At 47.0% G+C, this 20,325-nt stretch overlaps 1 protein-coding gene across 8 annotated transcripts in view; it reads left to right on the plus strand.

Annotated features, from left to right (window-relative positions):
• The first annotated feature begins 6,215 nt into the window (after positions 1-6,215).
• The window catches only part of CTNNBIP1 (catenin beta interacting protein 1), a 49,493-nt gene continuing 35,383 nt past the window's right edge, over positions 6,216-20,325 (plus strand). For 2 of the 8 annotated variants that reach the window (XM_070610881.1, XM_070610885.1), the window contains exons 1-2: positions 6,216-6,987; positions 10,448-10,518. The gene's annotated coding sequence lies outside the window, so the exon portion shown is untranslated. The remainder of the gene's footprint in view (positions 6,988-10,447; positions 10,519-20,325) is intronic. The other 6 variants (XM_070610883.1, XM_070610884.1, XM_070610886.1 and 3 more) reach the window with 6 other exon arrangements.

A 20,325-nucleotide genomic window follows, 5' to 3' on the forward strand; every position in this document is an offset into this window, starting at 1 on the left:
TTGAGGTAGTTTGTTAGGCATCACTAGCAGACTAACACACCAGTTTTGTTCCATTTGAGTCCATTCTCCATGCTAGAGCCATGATCATCTATTTAAATACAAATCCAACCATGTCACGTCTTTGTTTAAACCTTTCAATAGTTCTCATTACTTTTGGAATAAAGACCAAATGTTTAGCATGACCTATAAATTCCGTAATGATCTGGGCCTGGCTTCTTTCCCCATCACTCTGCACTCCAGCCACACAGCTTTCTGTCTCAGTTGTTTGATCTTACCATGCTCTCTTGCCTCCTCATGGCCTTTGTATGGGCTGGTCCCCCTGTGTGCTGTCCTTTTCTCCCCACTCTTTGCTTAGTTAACTCCTACTTATACCTCAAGTGTAAGCTTAAATATACTTTCCCAAGGAAGCTCTCCTTGACCCTAATGCAGGGTTAGATTCCCAATTATATGGTCTCACACCCCATTGTATTTCAGCTTTTAGCACTTAACTGTAGTTACAATGAATTGTTCAATTGTGTAACTCATTGGTGTCTGTCTTACTCATCATTAAGGCAAGGACAGTATGTGTCTGATTTGCTGCTTTTTTCCCCTGCCTAGCACAGTGACATATACCTGGGAAGCACCCAATAAATATTCCTTGAATGACTATGCTTGAACAAAAATCAGGGGATACATAATAGATCACATATGATGTTGATGAAGATCTGAATCAGTTCAATGGAAAGGTCCTATAAGAACTCAGTGTAAGGTAGTGTGAATATTGGAACAAGGTCAGCAAAAGACACCTGCAAAGGAAACATGGTCTCTTGTTAGTCACAGAGCCAGGTCAGTTATAGTAATCGAGTTAGATCTCTCTAAATGTTACTGAATTAGAAATGGAAACTATCATTATAGAAGGAAATGACATTAGCCGCAGAAAGATTGACAATGTGGAAAGGCTGGACTGTAGTAGAACTACCAGTGAGTTTCAAACAAGTGAAGGTAGGCCAAGACTTAGTTCACTAATTTAAATAATAGCACAGCTTATCTAATAGGGAGAGACCGTTCTAGGAATCATGATATATACAGAGAAAAAGTAAACCCTACTAGGAATGACACAAAGCTTGAAATTTGAAGTGAAAAATCTCATGAAGGTTTTAGTCCAAAGTACAAAGTAAAGAAAATCAGGGTGGATGGAGCTTCAACTTGAGAGTTTCAGTGTCCTCACTGCGTATGAACGAGAAAGACGCATCTTGAGGGGAGACTTGAGACCCACAGCCTCGGGATTCACTAGAACCTACGAAGACCTGACTGAGCTCCTCCTATCACTCCCGCCCTCACCCCCCAGCCATGACAAAGGGAGCCTGTGGAAACCATTTCATTTTCATATTCCAGTTTGTCAGCAATGTATTCAAATATAACCTAATTTGCTTTTTTTTTAAAGGGAAAACAAGTAGCAGAGAATTTTTAAAAATTCTTTGCTAAGTATCTTGGTCTATTTCCCTTGGCTCTGTGGCTTGTGCTAATTAAAATGATTTCAACAGAGCATCCTAGTGTGCAGCTTCCTTTTTTTTTTTTTTTTTTTTGCTGCCTGTGTTGGCTCTCATGTTCTTTGCTTAAATAATTAATAATCATTACTATCCGTTATGCAGCATGTGGGAGAAGAGTGAGTAATCTTGGATCCCAGGACATTTGCACCATGCCTGTCCCCTTTGCATGAGCTTTCACGTGAGGCTCTTCATTAGCTGCCACCAGGGTGTAGATTTGCCGCCCTGAGCCTTTAGTGTTTATTAACTATGAAAAAGAGCCCCATCTGATTCACCAGCTGGGGGCAAATACTGCTGATGGGAAGTAATTCTCGGAAGAACAGTAATGCAGAAAGTGAGGGGAGGGCGATGTGGAGAAAACAAAACTGCGCAGTTCATTTAAATTGGGCAATCTCTGCTGGACCAAAATGCAAAATCCAAGTGCCTGTCACATTACTGCAAAGCCAGACCTCAGTCTTACAAACAGCAGAGGATTTAAGAAAACCCCTAGCTAAATACATTAATGTGAAACAGGGGGGTTTACCATTTCAGGTAGGTTTGAAAATTTCTACTCTTACAGGGGTGAAGGGTTAGGAGCAAAGCTACAAATATTTGATAGTAACAAGCCCCGCTTCTTGTTCACAACAATAAACTACTGGGCAGTCTTCACCTCAGTAGGGTGAGGAAGGAATTGCTTGTCAGGAATGGTCTTTTCAGTCTCACCTGAATACACTGATTAACACTGAAACATCTACAGATGTGAAATGTATTGATATGTGTATGTGCTGGGGGGAAAGACAGCTGTTTTATCATTTATCCTCAGAGAGTAGAGACTATTTGCTTTTAAAGATGGTAATGTTTATACTTAATTGGACGATAATCAGCAGGAAAAAAAAAGTGATAAACAGACTATTATGCTTAAAGGCTAATAGGCTGAGTATTTGGATCCAAGTTGAAGTTTTATGTTGATTTGTCTCTACTAGGTGATTAGAATGTTTGAGGCTATGCAGACAAAATACGCTTACAAAACACGTTGGTCTATCAAAACACTCAGCCAAAGAAATAAATACTTATTTCTTTAAACTGTTCGCAAGCACAATACAAGCAGGGTTCTGTGATGTAGGGAGCATCTACCCATCAGATGCTGCAGAAACCTATAGGGACAGGTTGGCAGACAGCCAGATGTTCACAGCTGCATGTAGCCCACTCACGACACAAAATATGTACATTCACTGATCTACAAAATGCTTTCATCATTGTGTTTAATAATTCCTTATTATCTCCAAAGTAAAATTAGATGACAAGTAATTTGCCAAGGCGAAACACAGGAGAATGGCGCAGGACTGTGGCCCTCTGTCTGCTCTGCACTTAGCCTCCTTATGACTGTCTGTCCTCAGAGAAGTTAGAGCTGTACCAAATGTAGACAGGAGGACAAACATAGGGACCCAAGAAAATGACAACCTTTTAAACTTTTTATATTACTGGAAATTATTAATGTTTTTAAATTTGGTTCTCAAAACACAAAAAGAATTGGTTCTTATTTTTTCTTTACTGAAAAATCTCTTTATTCAGTACAAAGGCTCGTCTTTCTCTCCCATTCTCACCTTGTGCCTGCTCAACTTGAAGGCAGGAAGGCCTCCTATGTGGCAAAATTTGAGGACCACTGTTGCCATAACTGCTTCAAAATAGCTCTCCTTCCCTGCAGCCTGCTGTGGCTCTACTGTTGTGTCATCCTTGGCCTGAAAATTTTACTGTTATAGTTATCCCTTTGGTATAGAGGATAGAGACTTCTTTGCTCCAGAAAGCAACTATTTAAAGATACATATATGTCTGGGAGCCCAGAGAGCCCTCCCCAAGCTGAAAGGATAAAATATAGAATCATAAATTTAATAAGTGAAGAGTGAGAGGATTGATAGGATTTGAGTTGGGGGTGGAGATGGAGAAGTAGGAGTGGCTGGCCAATGGGAGGGGAAGTCCTGGGTGAGGTATTTACATATTTATTTATTCATGCAATGGTATTTGTTGAGCATCTGCATGTGCCAGGTACTGTGCTAGTTGGGAACAGTTCACAGTGACCTCTTTGCCCTCCTGGGATTTATGGCCATGCTGGGACTGGGGTTAGCATAGGTTAAGAAAAGTCTCCTTGAAGAAGACCAAAGAAAACCAAATATTCAGTCAAGTGAAGGGGGAAAAAGTGGGGAAGAGTCATTGAGGCAGAGAGAACTGCATTTTCTGAAGTCCCGAAGCACAAACAAGTACCCTGTGATCTTGGAATAGGGAGAAGGCCTGTGTGACTGCAGCCCAGTCAGCAAAGGTGGGTTCAAGAGCAGGCTGGAGCCAGATTATGCAGGGCCTTGTAGCCATGCCAAGGATTTTTAACGTCATCATGAAAACTGAGAGAAGTCATTGCATAGTAGAGGTGTGACAACACTGGTACATTTTAGGAAGATACCTCTAGTTTCTGTGTGGGCAATGAATTGAGGATGGTAGGGAAAGCCTGAATGAGAGAGCACTTTGAAGTTATTGCTGGAGTCAAGGTGAGAGCTGATGATGGGTTGGTTAAACTTGAGCAGAGAGGTGGAGATGGTAGAAGGTGGGGAGATTCAAGATATGGTTTGGGGGTGGAAACAACATGGACTGGATATGAATGATAAAGGAGAGCGTGATGTCAAGGATATCTTTTTTTTTTAATTTTTTTTTTAAGATTTTATTTTTCCTTTTTCTCCCCAAAGCCCCCCCAGTGCATAGCTTTGTATTTTTACTTGTGGGTCCTTCTAGTTGTGGCATGTGGGATGCCGCCTCAGCGTGGCCTAATGAGCGGTGCCATGTCGGCGCCCAGGATTGGAACCAGTGAAACCCTGGGCCTCTGAAGTGCAGCGTGCAAAGCGAACTTAACCACTCAGCCACAGGGCCGGCCCCCATCAAGGATATCTTTTAAGTTTCTGGTGTAAGCAACTGGGTGGAGTGGTGCCAGTCCCTAAAGTGGGGAACACGGGAGGAGAGGCAGATTTGGGGACCTATTAAGTGTGAGATGGTGTGAGCAGAGCTGGTGCAAGTTCTACTGAAACCGTGGAACACATTATGTTAGGGGTCTCTCTCCTCCCTCCCTTTCCTCTTCTCTCCCTCCAAATCTTGGTCTCCGTTTCTCTCTAGTAACATTCCCACATTCTTTGAGAATTTTCCATGTGGTGGGTGGAGGAAGATGCTAACATTTTTTGAGGTCACATCCTTATAGCTCTTGCTTCAATAAGAAAGAGAGCTTCCCTCATTTCCAATTCAGAAAGTTTCAGGGAAGGACGCCTATTGGCACAGTTGAAGTCACATCCTATTTCTTAGCCAACAGTCAAGAGAATGCAGCACTTGGATTGATCCAGCTTGGGTCCCATGTCTCCCCTGTTCTTTTATTTTAGTGGAGGAGAAAAGGTAGAATACTGTAATTGGTGCCTGATCAGCACCTCTGAGGGGTAGAGGGTAGGGAGGAGGAGTGCCCCAAGTGGGAGAGATGGCGCCCAGCTGTCAGAGCTAACTGATGTTCCCTACCTCCTAAAGCTTTCAGTTTCATGCTAAGACGCTTCTGATGGGTGGAGCCTGAGTTAAGCCTGAAGTAATACTGCTGTCTAGAAATGCAGAATTTTCCAACTCTGAGCTGATAGGATAGTTGAGGGACTGAGTGTGCTGATGAACTTATTGTAATTTTGAGCTATAAAAACAATATTTTTTTGAAAAAAGGAAAAGCATCCATTATTTCACACTGACACGTTTTCATGTAATGCATTCCTTTCCTACCTTCATCCTTAAGCATATATCTTTTTTTTAATATAATTTATACATTGTCTTGAATACCAAGCAACTTGTTCAATTTTTAATTCATTTGTTTAAACATAAATATTTACATAAAAATAATTCGAACGTGTAAGTTTTTTGCATTAGTGTGCTCTGGGAAACTTGCAGGACCAGCTGGTACATTGTATTGGCAAATATTGGTTGAGCTCTTGCTGTGGGCACGGTAGTCTGGACACTAATGGGGATCCAGACATGATTAAGACCTATTTCTGGCCTTTAAGAGTTCATAATCTCCTGAATTTTGATGAAATTAAAATATTCCTCAATTGTAACATATACAGTTATTAAAGAATAATATGGACATTACAGAATATAAAAACAGTAAAGTAAAAAACAAATAGCTCCTATCCTTCTTGCATAGGGAAGGGCAAGAAATGTAGGGCGAGTGAAAGAGGATGGGACAGAAGAGGGGTGAAAAGACATTGCAGAAAATAGGGCAGGAGGGCTTCTAGGCTGTGGTTAGAGTCACACTATGTAACGGTTAAAATGTTGAAGATCAGACCACACTTAAAGATCCGCGTCTCTTTAAAAGGGAAGGTGAGTGTTCAAAGCAATTCGCAATTTGTCTGAAATAGGCTGTTTCTCCCTGTACTCTCTCCAGACCGAGCCTGATAGCAGATAGTCACATTTTCTATAGAAACATTTTAATCTTGGACCCTTTCTCCCCAGAAAAATCTCACTACCAATACGCACGATATTCTAAGTTTAACGGACCCACGGAGGCCCATCCCTGGGCCCCCTGGATCCCAGGTTAGACAGGCCCTCAATTCAAGAGCTGGCCTAACTGCTTCAAAGGTAGCAATGTTCCCAGCTCCACCATGCAGGAAGACCACGCCTCCAAATGTTTTGCAACCTTGTCTATTTCAGATTTTTTCAGAAGTCCTGGGTAGACTGGCCTCACCAAGGATTCCGCCCCGTCTGGCCGCTTCCGTCTTTAAACACAGACCCATGTGTGGGAGAGGCCATTATTTTTACGGGATCACTGTGCTCGTGGAGCAGCTAGGGACAGGCAGAGTCGCTTTACCGCAGCGCCAGCTCCATCCTTAACCCGGGCTCCGCCCTCAGGCCGCCTCCTCCTCCGAGCCCCCGCCCCTGGCCCCGCTCCACCCCTTCGCTCTGAGATCGGCTCGGCCACTGCCTGCAACCCTGTTCCACCCGCCCACCCTGTGGCCCCGCCCCCGACCCATGGCCCCGCCCCCTCCCGAAGTGCCCAATGAGCGACCCCGCACCACCGCAGCACCCTCCAGGCAGCTGGCTGCCCCGCCCCGTGGGCCGATTTAACCAATGAGAGTCCCCGCGCGCCCCGGGCCCCGCCCCGCCCTCGATCCCCGCCCCGGCTCCCTGCCCTCCACAGCCCCCCTACTCCGGGGCGTTGCCGTGGCCGCGCCTCCGCCGCCTGTGCGGAGCCAGATGCCGCCCCCTCCGCCGGTCCCTCCTTCGGCGGCCTGGCGCCTCCCTCCCTCCCCGCCGCGGTGACTCACGGAGCGGGAGGCGGAGGCTGAGGCGGCCGCTCCCGCTGCTGCTGCTGCTGCTGCTGCTGCCGCCGCGGCTGCTCGGGCTGAGCGCGCCCCGGAACAGGCCGCCGCGCGCCGCGCACGGACCCGCAGCCCCGCCGGCCCGGCCGGGTCGGGCGGCCCAGGTAAGCGCCGAGGCCGGCCTGCGCCCGCAGAGCCCGGGCCCGCGCCGCACCAGGGCTCGGGGGAGCCGCCGGCCCTTTGTCTCCCGGGGAGGGGCCGCAGAGGGCGCCCCCGACCATGCTTGGACCACCGGCCGGTTCCCCGGCGGGGCGCCATGGTCTGAGCCGGGCCTCCTCGCCCCGCCTGGCCGCTGCTGCCTCCCGCTACTCGCCGTCCCTGGCCCCGTCGCAGACCACCCTCCAGCCATCCTCACCTTCGCCCAGGAGTCGCGTCCACAGGTGTCCGGGCCACCCACTCTGTAGCTCACCCCACCACGTCGACGTGGTTGTCACCGTCTGTCAGCACTCCAGGTCCTGTGCCCTGTTGTTTTTTCCTTCAGCTGCGCCGACTCTGAGCATCCTGACCCTCTGTATAGTGCCCCTCCATATTTCCCCAAACTAAATGCTGCTATGGTCTGGCCACTGAGCCGCCCTCCCTCCCTCTAGTTTGATTGGACTGTCTTCTCCCCATTCCACCTGTCCCTGTGAGTGTCCTGGAAGGTACACATTGTAGGCACGTGTCTCACCTGTATGGCCGGCGTGTATACGTGAGCCTGCAAAATTAACTGCTCAGAGCCCAAAACCACACTTCTCACCTCCTTTTCATCACCTACACCCCAGCCACTTTACTTTTTCTTGAACCTGGTAACTGAGACACATAGGTCTGGACACTCAGCCTCTGTTAGGCCCCACATGCCTCCCTCCCACTTCTTATATGCAGAACTTGTCTGAGCAGTACCTGCTGTCAGGCTAGCCCCTGGGAAGGCCGAGGAGGCCTGTGTTGGCAGCACATCAAGAGTTTTATGAATAATGAGATGTGTGGCTTGCAGCACCTCCTATCTGAGGATCTAAGTATGCTATAACTATTAATTATTTTGTCTTCTGTCACTCACAGAACTTAGGGAAGTGTGTCTGGCCGTCCACTGGGTAAATTGAGGCACAAGGTGTGTCGGTAAGGGACCTGGAGGCAAGTCAGAGTTTGTCCTGAGGTTCTGTCCTCAAGTGCCTTTGCTTTTAGCTCCCTGCTGCAACCACTGGGCTCTAGTTCCTGGCTTTAGCCCCTAAGTGATACTGATCTCACTTAAAGTGCCCAGAGATACCAAGTTTCCTCTGATTTAAAGCAGGACTTTGAATCATAAATAAAGGTGGCGGCTGTTAAATGTCAGTGTGTCATTCATGGTTTCCTGGTGGGGTTAGTGGCCCTTGTAAATACAAGTTGCCTGTATGGGACGGAGATTTATCTGTTCAATGAAGGGAGCTTACTATGTGGCAGGCACCATTCCATGCATCGGGGTTCAGTGGTGAAGACAGACATAGTCCCTGTCCTCCTGGAGCTGACGTGCTAAAGGGGAGGGAGTAAACAAATAAGCAAACAAAATAAGTTCAGTAGTGGTAAGTGTTATAAAGGTGGGAAGAACCAGTTTTGATTTATTCCAAGTGCAGTTAGAAGCCATTGGAGGATTTTAAGCCAAGAGGTGATAAGATCTGATTTATGTTTTAAAAGACCATTCTGGCTGCTGTATAGAGACTGGATTATAAGGAGCAAAGGTAGAAGCAGGGATACCAGTTGGTAGACAGACTGTTGCAGCTGCCAGGCAAGAGATGATGGTGGCTTGGGGTACCAAAGTGGTAGCAGTTCAAGTGAAGAGGTGGAATCACTCTGCTCCCCCTGAGGGAGGCTGAGAGCTGTAAAGCAAAACTTCGGGGAACACCGGCTGAGATTTGTATCTCTAGCACAGAATTTCTAGACCTGCCTATGCTCAGGCTTAGCTCGCAAACCTTGTTCAGTAAGCCGGGTGCTGTGCTAGTCTCTAGGATACAGACATGAAGAAGTGAATAGGGAGCAGTCTCCATGTTATGACAACGTGCTCACAGAAGGGTCACCCCCCTCCTTCATGGAAGAGGGTTCGTGGGTTTAAAAACCAGTTAGAAGTGGAGGAGGCAGAATACCCTGGGCTTCATTCCCACCTTGGCTGCGTGATTGCCCTGCCTCTGCTGGAAGATGTTGCCCAAAGAAATTGGGACTGTTCTCATGGTAGGTGGGAGCACAACTCAGTGGCCGTGAACTTGAACCATTAACCGGAATAAAACGTGATTGCCGTGCTGCTGCAAATCTGTGCTGTCAGAACATATCAGAGCTAGAGGATCTTGGGGGCTATGTGGGCCAGCCCCCCTTTTATGGTTGGGCACCTGTGGCCCCTAAAGGCTGAGTAACTCTTTTGAAATCCCATAGCAGTTTGTACATTTTCTTATGGCACCTGCCACAATCTACCTTTATTTCAGCTCCATGTGTATGTGCATGACTCTAAGCTTTCTGAGGCCAGAGTGTCCGTTGGATCGATTCATCTTTGCATCCCTCACAGCATCTAGATCAGTGTCCTGCGCAAAAAGTAAACTCATCAAATATTGGTTGACTTGCCTGGGTATCTCACAGCACCTAAAACTAGAACTCAGGAGTCCTGTCCCTGTCTTTTCATCAGCCCACGCTTCCTTGCAGATTCCTCATCCAGGGTGCAGCACAGTGGTAAACCTGGCAGTCTGTCTCCCTGAGCTCACAGAGCAGGGCAGCCCTTCCTTGATGGGTCTGCGCTCTCTCCAGCCCTGCCTCCAGGGAACAGCTGCTGAGGGTGCTGACCGAGGAGTTATTCAACACTCAGCAAATATGAAGCGTAGCTCTTAATCAGAGCATGGACTTTGTACCGAGACTATTTGGGTTTGGATCTGAGTTCTGCCATTAGGAGCTGCGTGACCTTCAGCAAGTAACTTAACCTCTCCATGCCTCAGTTCTTGGGAGGATTAAATTAAGTAATACCTATCAGATGCTTAGAAGAGCACTGAGCACTTAGTACGTGCTTGGTTGAAGTAGTAGCTGTTATTTCATTGTTATTTATTTATCTGCTTCTTATTCCTCACCAGTGTTTAAGCTCTTTGAGGGCAGAGATTTTGTCTCTTTTTTTTTTGGTCTCATGTTATAGTCCAGTGCCTAAACTTTGTAGGCACACAATAAATATTTTGTTAAACTGAATGACTTATTAAGCACCTACTCCGTGCCAGGCACTGTTGTAGGTGCTGGGAATATAGCCAAGAACAAAATCACCAAGATGCATGGTCTAATCAAGTTTATATTTTAGTGGGAGAGACAGACAGTAAACAAGTGAAGGAAATAACATAGGATGGTGAAGGAATACAGAGAATAAAACAGGGCAATGAGGTGGAGACTGACTGGGATGAGGGTTAGGGTGATAGCTTTGGCTAGCTCTGAGGAGGTAACTTCTGAAGGGAGACCTGGATGATGGGCGGGGAGGACAGCAGGAGCAAGAGCAATAAGCTCAGTGGGGCCGGGGTGAGGTGAGCAAACAGGTGGCAGGGGCTGGATCTGTGGCCACAGTGAGGGGTTTGGATTTTACTCTTCAACTCTAAACAGTGGGAAGTCACTGCACGGAGCTTTTCCTGGGGGTCCCTCCGAGGAGAAAGAGCAGGATGCTGGGAAGAGCGGTAAGTGGGCTCTCCTTGTCCTGGGAAGGCTTTTGGAGGCCAGCAGTGTTGACCTCTTCCCATTAGGTTCCTCATTTCTCTGTCCTGGGTACCCAGGAGACGTGGGAGCCATCAGCTAAATTAACGAAGGTCCAGGCATGTGTGTCTGTGTGTCCTGTAGATTCCATTGAGCCTTCTTTTCCCCCTGAGTATGTCGGTAATCAGTAAATGTTTCTTGAATGAATAAGCGTTGCCAGCTCTTAGCATCTTGTCCTGTACAGTGGCATGTCCTATGTTCTCTGCTCCTCTCTGTGTGTATTAAATCTTGGCAGTGACTCTGAAGTAACCTTGGAGTTCTGCTGTTCTTCATATGTGCGTCAAGGACGCCCACACACATATATGTCACAGTGTCCTTGTTGGGAGTATGCCAGGATTGACTGGGCAGCTTCTCTCCCACTCCACCCTTACTTGTCTTCCACTCTCCTGCTGAGTTATTACCAAGCTCTCTATAGAGAGTCAGGCCACACCGTCACCTCTGAACACCTCCTGTGTGATCAGGAACACGGTGGCACCTAGAAAGCATTGGCTCTCTTTGGTCTGAGCTGAGCAGAGTTGGGAGGCTCAGCAGAGCACTCAGAGAAAGGGCATTTCAAACCCAGGGGTTCAGCTCTCCAGGAATCCAGAGCTGGCCTCTTCAGACTGGGTGCAGTTGGCTGGCTTCTCAAATCCTCACTTAGGCATCCCCTTGGCACTTAGTGGCCATGATGCCACTTGCTCAGCTAACTCGACAGGGCAAGACAAGTTAGTGGAAATCAAATACAACTTTTGTGTTGCAAGTCACTTTCAAGGTCCTGGGGCATTTTGCTGGCGGAATCCAAGGTCCCTGTTAGTCATATGTCATCTGTAGCCTTGTAAAAACTAAACCCGAAGTGGATGCAACCCTTTTCTCATGTAATTGTGTTTTTTTTTTAATCATGAGAGTGATATGCGCTCATTTAGAAAACGAGAAAATGAATGATAATGGCATTTTACATATATCGTCTCATTTAATCCTCACCGTTGTTTCTGAGATATGTACCATTATTGCCATTTTACATGTTAAGAAGTTGAGGCCTGGAAAAGTTAAGTAACTTGTTTGAAATCAGGCATATCCAAAACAGTGTCAGGATTGAAACCCAGGCAGTATGGCTCCCAAGCACAGCTCTGAGCACCATATTAAGCACTGCTTCTCAGCAGAAACAATAGAGAAGAAAGGAATCTCCCTTAAGCCCAGTGTGGGCGATATTGTTAGGGTGGCCAAAGTCGGTTCACTGGCTGCTGCAGAGTTTGAATCCTACGCCCTTTCCCTGTCTCATCCCACCTTGGGCAGGCTAATTACCCTCCCTTTGCCTTACTTTCCCCAACTATAAATGGGGATAATGATACTTGTGCCATCATAGCTCCCGGGGGCATTATGATGTTAGAGCCAAAGTGCTTTTGAACTTCTTTTATGAAAGGGTGCTGAGCACCAACTGCTGTTATACTCGGTTGTTAAAGACCTATTATGCTCTGATCCTCCACGAGGCCTTGTTAAAAAGGGAAGACAACAGTCCACAGAGGGAGAGGTGTCCTTCAGTGGTGGGCATAGCTGGACCAAAACTTCGTTTTCCAGCTTTTGAAGTTTCTTGAGGAGCAAGGCTCATGGATGCCTCTCCGTTTTCCATGGCCGTGTTGTACTGTGTAAGCTTCTGTAAGCAGGTGTGTATACTGTGCATCATAGCATGAAGAGGACCTCTGATGGCAGGGCCTCAGAAGGGCCTTAAAGGGCTTGGTTTCTAATCCTGGCTGTAATGTCTTTAAGTATAAGCCAGGAACACAGATACCAAGAAGTGATGGCTATTTTCCATTCATCCTTCCTTCCATGCCTCCTTCCTTCTAATGATTCATTGATTCAATTAATAAATATTTACTGAGCTTTTATAATGATCTGGGCCCCATGGTGGGCAGGGAATACTGTAGTGAGCAGGATAAAAATAGTTCTTCCTTATAGTCTCGGCCAAATGGCTTATGATCTAGTTGGAGTCGTGTGAATAAAGAAAGAACGTGTTGCTGAGTGTTGTGAACTCTCAGGGGGAAGAGTCAGGATGTAACTGGGTGGGTGTAATTGTATTCAGTGTACCTGCCCTGGGTGGGCATTAAGCTGGAGGGCTGTGTTTGGCTTCCCAGAAGAGCACGGGAAGAGTTAATAGATTAGAGCCCTTCCGTGTCACACTTAACAAAAGCTGCACTTTGTGTGGGCATCTTTAGAAACAGTTAGCACCTTGGCAGCCATGGTTAGTAAGAACTTAGTAAGAGCTCTGTTTCCACAAAGCCTTAACCCTTTGTTACTTGGGTTCAATTCCGGGAAGAATGATCACGGTGGACTCTTTGCAAAATTTTTTCAAGTTATGCCACCAATCCCATGCCTTTCTGATGAAATGACTGCCACAGATTGTCTCTCCAGAATTCTCTCCCTGCCTGGCAGGTCTCCCTCTGCCAACTTTGGAAAGCAGACATATGGAGGCAGGTGGGCTGTGGGGCTAGCTGCTCGGTGCTCTCCGGCATGCCTGCAGGGTTCCTGAAGGAACTGATGCCTGTGGACACCTGTGTCCTCGAGCCCCCATTTAGGATCAATATTTGCAGTGTGGGGTGGGAGAGGGTTCTTTCTTTGCCAAGTCTGCCCAGCACCTGCCTCTGGATCCCTTCAAAGAGCGAGGTCAGGGAGGCCCAGCAGTTCCTGTGAAAGCACGCAGTGTTCTTCCTCTCTCCCTCCAGCCAGGGCTGGGGTGGAGAGGGCGAAGGGCTGGCAGAGGTGTCCGCCTGCACTCGGAGTGTGAGGAGGGTGCCAGGACAGCGTGGTGTACTCCTGGGTGATGTTCCTTTCACTCAACCCCTGACATGTCACTGTGTATAGCCTTCCTGGCTAATCAGCTGCCCCTTCAGTCTGGGAGCACAAGAATCATTCTGCATCTGATCAGGAGGAAATAGCTGGCTCTGCAAGAAGACCAGGTCACTCAGTGCCTCTGGGCTTCCTCAAGTGTGGTTGGAGCCCACAGTGACGCCAGTTCAGCTGGGAGAACGTGACCCACTTCCATATCCTCTCCCACAGGGAGAGCTGGGTGGGAGGCTTTTGGAGACCAGCTCCAATTAAGGTCTTTTCAGGCCTGAGTATCTCCTGAGTATCCAGCCCACATGTTTCCTGCTGCTGGAATCCTGTGGTCCGAGTCCCTGAACTGAATAACAACCCTGACACAGATGAAGTTACCGCCTTGTCATTCCACAGTCCTGGATTCTGCAGGCGGGGCTTCCTGGAGGGATAAGGGTCCCTGTGGATTCAAACACCTCTCACAATGTGGGCTCCACCCTTGTTCTTCCTGCTAAGTCACCAGGCAAACCAGAGACCCAGTTTCCAAGGAGAAGGGTTAGCCTTGACCTCACTGCCCAGACCGAGGCCTCGCAGCCTCCTGCCCCAGGCAGCCTTGGCTTCCGACAGACCATCCTGAAGAATTCGTCCTCGAAGAATGGTTTTCTGCTGTAGGAATATAAGCTAAAACGTGATTTGGACTCTCTCAATTTCTCCTATTCTCTCTAGGTAGAGGACATTTGAATGATTTTCCATTTGTAATTTTATGTTTCTCATGTGTAGGGGAAGAGGGGGATTAATTTAAATATGTGAAGCTGTGAGCACTGCCAAGATGATTTGGGGATTTTAAGCTGGTGGAGAGGTGGTTCTGAGTTCCTGAATGATCCAATCCTAGTTACAAAGGAGAGAGCAAAAGGTGGTGGGGAAACTGTCCAGGTCGGCTCTGGCTGGGCTGTGATCTCAGACCTGTTCCTGACAGGAGCGCTGTTCCTGACTGCTCCACACTTGGCTTCCCGACTGAGGCACGGGGTACCCTCCGCCCCCGTGTCCATCTCCGCTGTTGGCACTGCCCCGTGGCCTCATGGGCACATGGCATTCCTCCAGCTGATTGCTGGAGTTGCGGGAAGATGGGGTGCCGGCGATTTTTAGGAGGACATGGTGGGGCTTACAGGCATGCAGGCTGGCTGTGGGGGGTCCCTCCAGGGTCTGGCTCTGCCTTGCCGCACTGAGCAGCCTTCCGGAGCTCATGGTGGGACACAGTGGAGCAGAGTTGCCGGGAACAAGTGCAGAGTCCTTCCTCCCTCCTGGGGTGAAGCTGCCTCTGCCACCTGGGAGGCAGCATGTGCCCATCACCTCACACTTGCTCTAGGCCTTGGCTGCCAGCCCTCACTTCCCATCTCCTGGGAAGAGAAGGTTTCTTAGGCCTGTGAGCGACAATGGCGGAGTTTGAAGGCTTAACCTCAGACACTGCACTGGACTGGCTGGACCACCCAGAGAAAGATCTTTCTTTTATTCTCATCTTCTGACTCCATTCCACTTCCTTTGAACATATATTCTTCTTTTTCGGGGGGTAGGTAATTTATTCATAGTACAGAATTCAAAGGCTGTGGTGAAAACCAAGTCTTCCTCCCTCCCTGCATTCTCAGCCCCAAAAGAGACCACTGTTAGCCAACATCTTGTGCGCCTTTAACCAGAGACATTCTACACACGTACAGGTGCATGATGCACACATGTGACCACACATGTGCCTGACATGCACTATTGTTTTTTCACATTGTAATACACAGTGTTCTGCACCTTACTTTTTTCACCTCACAATAAATACTGGAACTCGTTCCATACCTCCATATCACCATCCTCGTTACTGGGCTAATACTTCTTGAGCACTTCCTGGGTGCTGGGTATTATTGAAAGTGTTTCTGTTAAGTCATTTACTCCTCACAACAACCCTATGAACTAAGTACTGTTACTTCTGCTGAATTGCTAGAGCAATTTATCCTGTAGATAAATTTATCCTATAGAAACACTTCCACAAATGCACGGAAATATGTGTGGAAGAATATTCCTTGTTAAAGTAATAAAAGACAGAAAACTTAAATGCTCACCAATAGGAGACTGTCTACAGTTTGCAGATGAGTAAACTGAGGCACAGAGAGGTTAAATTACTTGTCTAAGGTCATTTAGAACTACCTCACTCATTTTAATGGTTCCATGGCGTTCTTTGAAAGATTTTATTTTTTATTTTTCCTTTTTCTCCAAAAGCCCCCCAGTACATAGTTGTGTATTTTAGTTGCAGGTCCTTCTAGTTGTGGCATGTGGGATGCCACCTCAGCATGGCTTGATGAGTGGTGCCATGTGCGCACCCAGGATTCGAACTGGCGAAACCCTGGGCCACCGAAGCAGAGGGCGCAAACTTAACCACTCGGCCATGGGGCCGGCCCCCATGGCATTCTTTTAGTTGGTCATATTTTAACTTTTTTTAAACTAGTCCCCTATTGGTGAGCATTTAAGTTTTCTGTCTTTTATTACTTTAACAAAGAATATTCTTCTACATATATTTTTGTGCATTTGTGTAAGTGTATCTATAGGATAAATTCCTACAGGTGGAATCGCTGAAGCAATGGGTACATCTGTTTAAATTTTTAGTACTGCCAAATTGCCCTCTGTGGAGATAGTAGCATTTTATGTGCCCACTAAAATTGTGTGAGAAAACCTGTTTCCCCCATACCTTGGCAGAAGTCATCAAACTTTTTGATTATTGCTAATCTGATAGGTGAGAAGTGGTGTATTGTTATAATTTTAATTTGCATTTTCCTTATGAGGAAATAGAACATCATTTCATATCTTTAAGAGCCATTTATGAACAATCTATTATATTGTTTACCCATTTCTTTCTTGGGTTGGCAGTCTTTTTCTTATTGATCTACAGATTTTCTTTATATATTAAAGAAGTTTGTCCTATGGCTGTGATATATGTTACACATATTTCCACAATTTGTCATTGTTCTTTTGATTATATTGTTTTTTCCTTGCAGAGAGTTTTGATTTTTATATAATCAGACTTTTAAATCTTTTCTAACTTCTAGGTTTTGTTTCATATTATTTTCTTCTCCTACTGTTTTCCTGTGTTTTCTTCTGATATACTGACTCTCTATTTTATACATTGAAGACTTTGCTCCATAACCAAGGATTCAAACCTGGCATCACTGGAAATGGCGTGAACTGGCATTGTTTGCCTCCAGGGGGACGTTGACAATGTCAGTGTTTCTTGCCAAAATGTTTAACTCCTCTAATTCTAAGGAACAACTGGAAAATTCCAGATCGTGGCACATGCTAAGGACATTGGTCCTGGACTCTATAATTGTTGATGTCGTGGTAAACAAAGGAGAGCTGGTGAACCATTCTAGGCAAAGGAGGCAGAGGAGCACGGGAACCAAAGGCAGTTAAGATCCTCGATTGGATCCTGGGTTAAAAACCAGTAAAGGCCAAAGTGAGGGACGGAGGGTTGCGTAAATTTGGATATGGGCTATACCTCAGAGTACACTGCTGTGTCAACATTGACTTCCTCGGGTGAGAATAGTGTGGTGATTATGTAGGAGAATGGCCTCCGAGGAAACGTGGTGAGACATTTAGCAAAGGATCGTGATATCTGCAGCTTACTTTCAAATGGCTCAGGAAAAAAAGCAGCATACAAACCCCCTTACACCCACAACATGGAGAAGCTGGAGACAAATGTGGCAAAATAGTACCAATTGTGACTCTAGGGGCCGGATATTGGGATGTTCCTTGTACTATTCTGTCAGGTTTCCTGAGGCTTTGAAATTTTTCAAAATAAAAAGGTGAGGAGAAAAAAATCTAACTTTGTTGCATCTGGAATTTATTTTGGTTGCGGTCCCCTTGGCTTTGCCTGGCCCTCCTGGGTTTTGTCCTGGATTTCTGGTTTCTTTCCCCTTCCGTTACAGCGTGCAGTCATCTGTTTCCCTTTCCCTTAGAAACTTATTTTTTTGGATGAGTTATTCCTTTTTGGACTTGGAAGTTTTTATGACCAAGTATCTTTCTGGCAGACTTCCATGACTTTTCTAGAAGCAGGTAAGAACTGGTGTGCATTGGAGCCTGTATTTTTGTTTAGTTTTGTTACGTGCTCCAAGTAAATATGCAAGGAAGTTTAGTTCTCTGAGATTTAAACAAAGTCTTAATGCTCAGCAGTATCATCAAACTAATATGTAGTGTAATTAACCTCCCTCTCAGAGAACCTGGATATAAGCTTTTTCCTCTCAGCTGAGAGTTTTTGCGAGAGGTCAGTCTGCTTGCATTCTGTGGCTGTGGGCTTGTAAAAGACTCCTGGGTTTCATTTTATGAAATGTGACAGTCTTGGGTGAATAGCTGGCCTGTAAAATCAGGAGTCTTTTTGCCAGGGGAGCGCTAACGGGCCAGTTTTGCCAGGAGCTTCTGCTCCCTTTCCGTGGCTTGGTGACTAATGGTTTCGTGGCTTTGGGAATGGGAGATGTCGTTACAAACGATGATGGGGATTTGGCTCCTGAACTGGATTATCTGGGTGTGCCTAGTCTGGGTGTTTATGCCTACACCCATTGGGAATGGGGACAGTTTCTTTCTTAGAGCCCTCACATGGGCTCCTGTGGCCTCCACTCCATTTCTGTCCACTCTTCTGGGCTTTTCCAGGGTGGCCCCGGCCCTGAGCAAACTCTCTGGGTGACTGTGGGTAGATTCCTGCTGTCTTAGGTTCTGTGTTTCCCTGTTTCCTCAGAGTGTGTATATTTTCTCTGATCATCCCTCACCTTACCTCCAGCCACCACGGTCCTTGCCTTCAGGGTGGACAAGTTCTGTGACCCATCAGGAGTTCTTGTCTTCGTGCTGATTCACCCAGCGAGTTAATAGAATAAACGCATGTAGATTCTGGAGTTGTCTTTGTTTAACATATTTTTGATTTTGATTATCAGTTTGTTAAACATTGAGGAAGGAAGGAAACCGAATCTTCAGCAGCCTCTTAGGGGGAGATTTCTTCCTTCCTTGGATTATTTTTTGTTCAGAGGTAGCTGGAGAGAAAGGAGAGGGGAGGGCACCGCCTGTGTCATAGGGCAGAAGCAGTTATCCAAAGAAAGAAAGAATGTGGCTTATGTGATGTGTCCTGTGATGAATCTTTGCAGTTTGTAGCAGTGGTATGGATGTTTTTTCAAGGTAAACAAACATACCTATATTTTTTGCAAATTAGCACATACCTGTATGCCAAAAGCCTATAGGAAAGAGGAGGCAGTAACCCTAAAACTTCTTCAGAGTTTAGAGGAAGGCCCTGCCTGGTGGCATAGTGGTTAAGTTTGCACTCTCTGCTTCGGTGGCCCAGGGTTTGCAGGTTCAGATCCCGGGCGCAGACCTACACACCGTTCATGAAGCCATGCTGTGGAGGTGTCCCACACATACAAAATAGAGAGAGATTGGCACAGATGTTAGCTCAGGGACAATCTCCCTCAAGTGAAAAAAAAAAGGAAGATTGGCAACGGGTGTTAGCTCAGGGCCAATCTTCCTCACACACAAAAAAAGAGAGAGTCTAGAGAAAGAAGTTTCACCAAGGAGCCCACGCCCAGAGCCTCTCAGCTAGATCCTGAGGATAGACATCCCCAGAGCTGGGCAATGAGGAGGGGACTGGCTCTGGAGGCCAAGAGGCTGCCAGCCTGCCACCTGTAGGGGTACAACTGAGGGAGTGAGCCCTCACCCTGCAGGTGACCCACTTAGTTTAACGACTTAATTCTCTAACAGGAAGCTGTAGGCCTTCCTGGTCCTAGGATTCTGAAGGGATGCAGTGAACCGTGTTCAGAACACTTATTTATTCAAACCAGTTATAGGAGACTCTGATGAGGAAGGGATGGAGGGAGAGTGGGGCAAAGGGAGAAGAGCTGGAGAGGGAGGTGATTCTTGAGCAGGCCAACCTCTGCTGGGCACTGGGAGGGCTGGGCCGGGCCCTGCTTGGGCCTGCCTCTGAGAGCAAGGCTTGTCCCTGCAAGAGTGAGGGTGGCATGAACATATCCATATGGCTCTGAGTGAAGGGACCTTGTGCAGCTCCTGAAAAATAAATAGCACTGTGTCAGTTTTCCCCCTTTCTCTTTAAAAACAACTTTTAAATTTCCCAATTTAATTAAAATTTTAAATGGTGACCCTGCAAGAGTTGACATAGCTGTGGCAGTGGGGTTGATGGAGCTTCCATGGGTTGAAATTTCCATTCTGGCCTCCTTCTCTGGAGGTGACCCAAGGTCTGTGGAACCTCCTGGCCAGGCTCCTTCCCTGGGATTATTAGGCTTGGAACTGGTCCTTCCAGCCTGAAGTTGACTTCAGTTCTGTTCCTAAGAAAACTGACCAGCAATGCAAGTTGAGTTTTCCATTGGTGGGGGTAGGGGCGTCGTCAGCCTGCTGGAGGCATCTCAGATGTTGATCTAAGTCACAGGAGAGAAGAAGGGTCCTTCTGCCACCAGCTTGCTCAGGTGGGCTCTTGACAGTGCCGGGTGCTCAGGTGAAGGTCGTCCAGCCTGGGAGACCAGGAGTCGGGGGGTGCTTGCACCCACTTGACAGCTGAGAGTTCCAGCCTTTACATCCACTTATAAATAGTCAAGGGCTCTGGAGTCTGCATCACCCACACCCCTGCAACCTGCCAGAGGCCGAAGGTCACGAGTTAGACTGAATCAGAGGAAGATCCGGAGCGGGATTCTGTAGGGGCTGGTTCCTGATTTCAGGTCTCAGGCTCTGGCTTGGCTGGGTTTCAGGGTTCCAGCTGTTCTCTGGGAAGGAAAAATAATCTCTTTTTTAAATTAGGTCAAAAGATGCCTTTCTTTCCTTCTGTCCTTGTTCCCCTACCCGGTGGAGATAAAACCACCACCTGCGTGTCCCGTGGTCAGAACTACAGAGCTGACAACAGCCCAGGATGGGGAGTGTCCCCATGC

The sequence above is a fragment of the Equus przewalskii genome, chromosome 2 (genome assembly GCF_037783145.1).
Source record: "Equus przewalskii isolate Varuska chromosome 2, EquPr2, whole genome shotgun sequence".
NCBI lineage: Eukaryota > Metazoa > Chordata > Mammalia > Perissodactyla > Equidae > Equus > Equus przewalskii.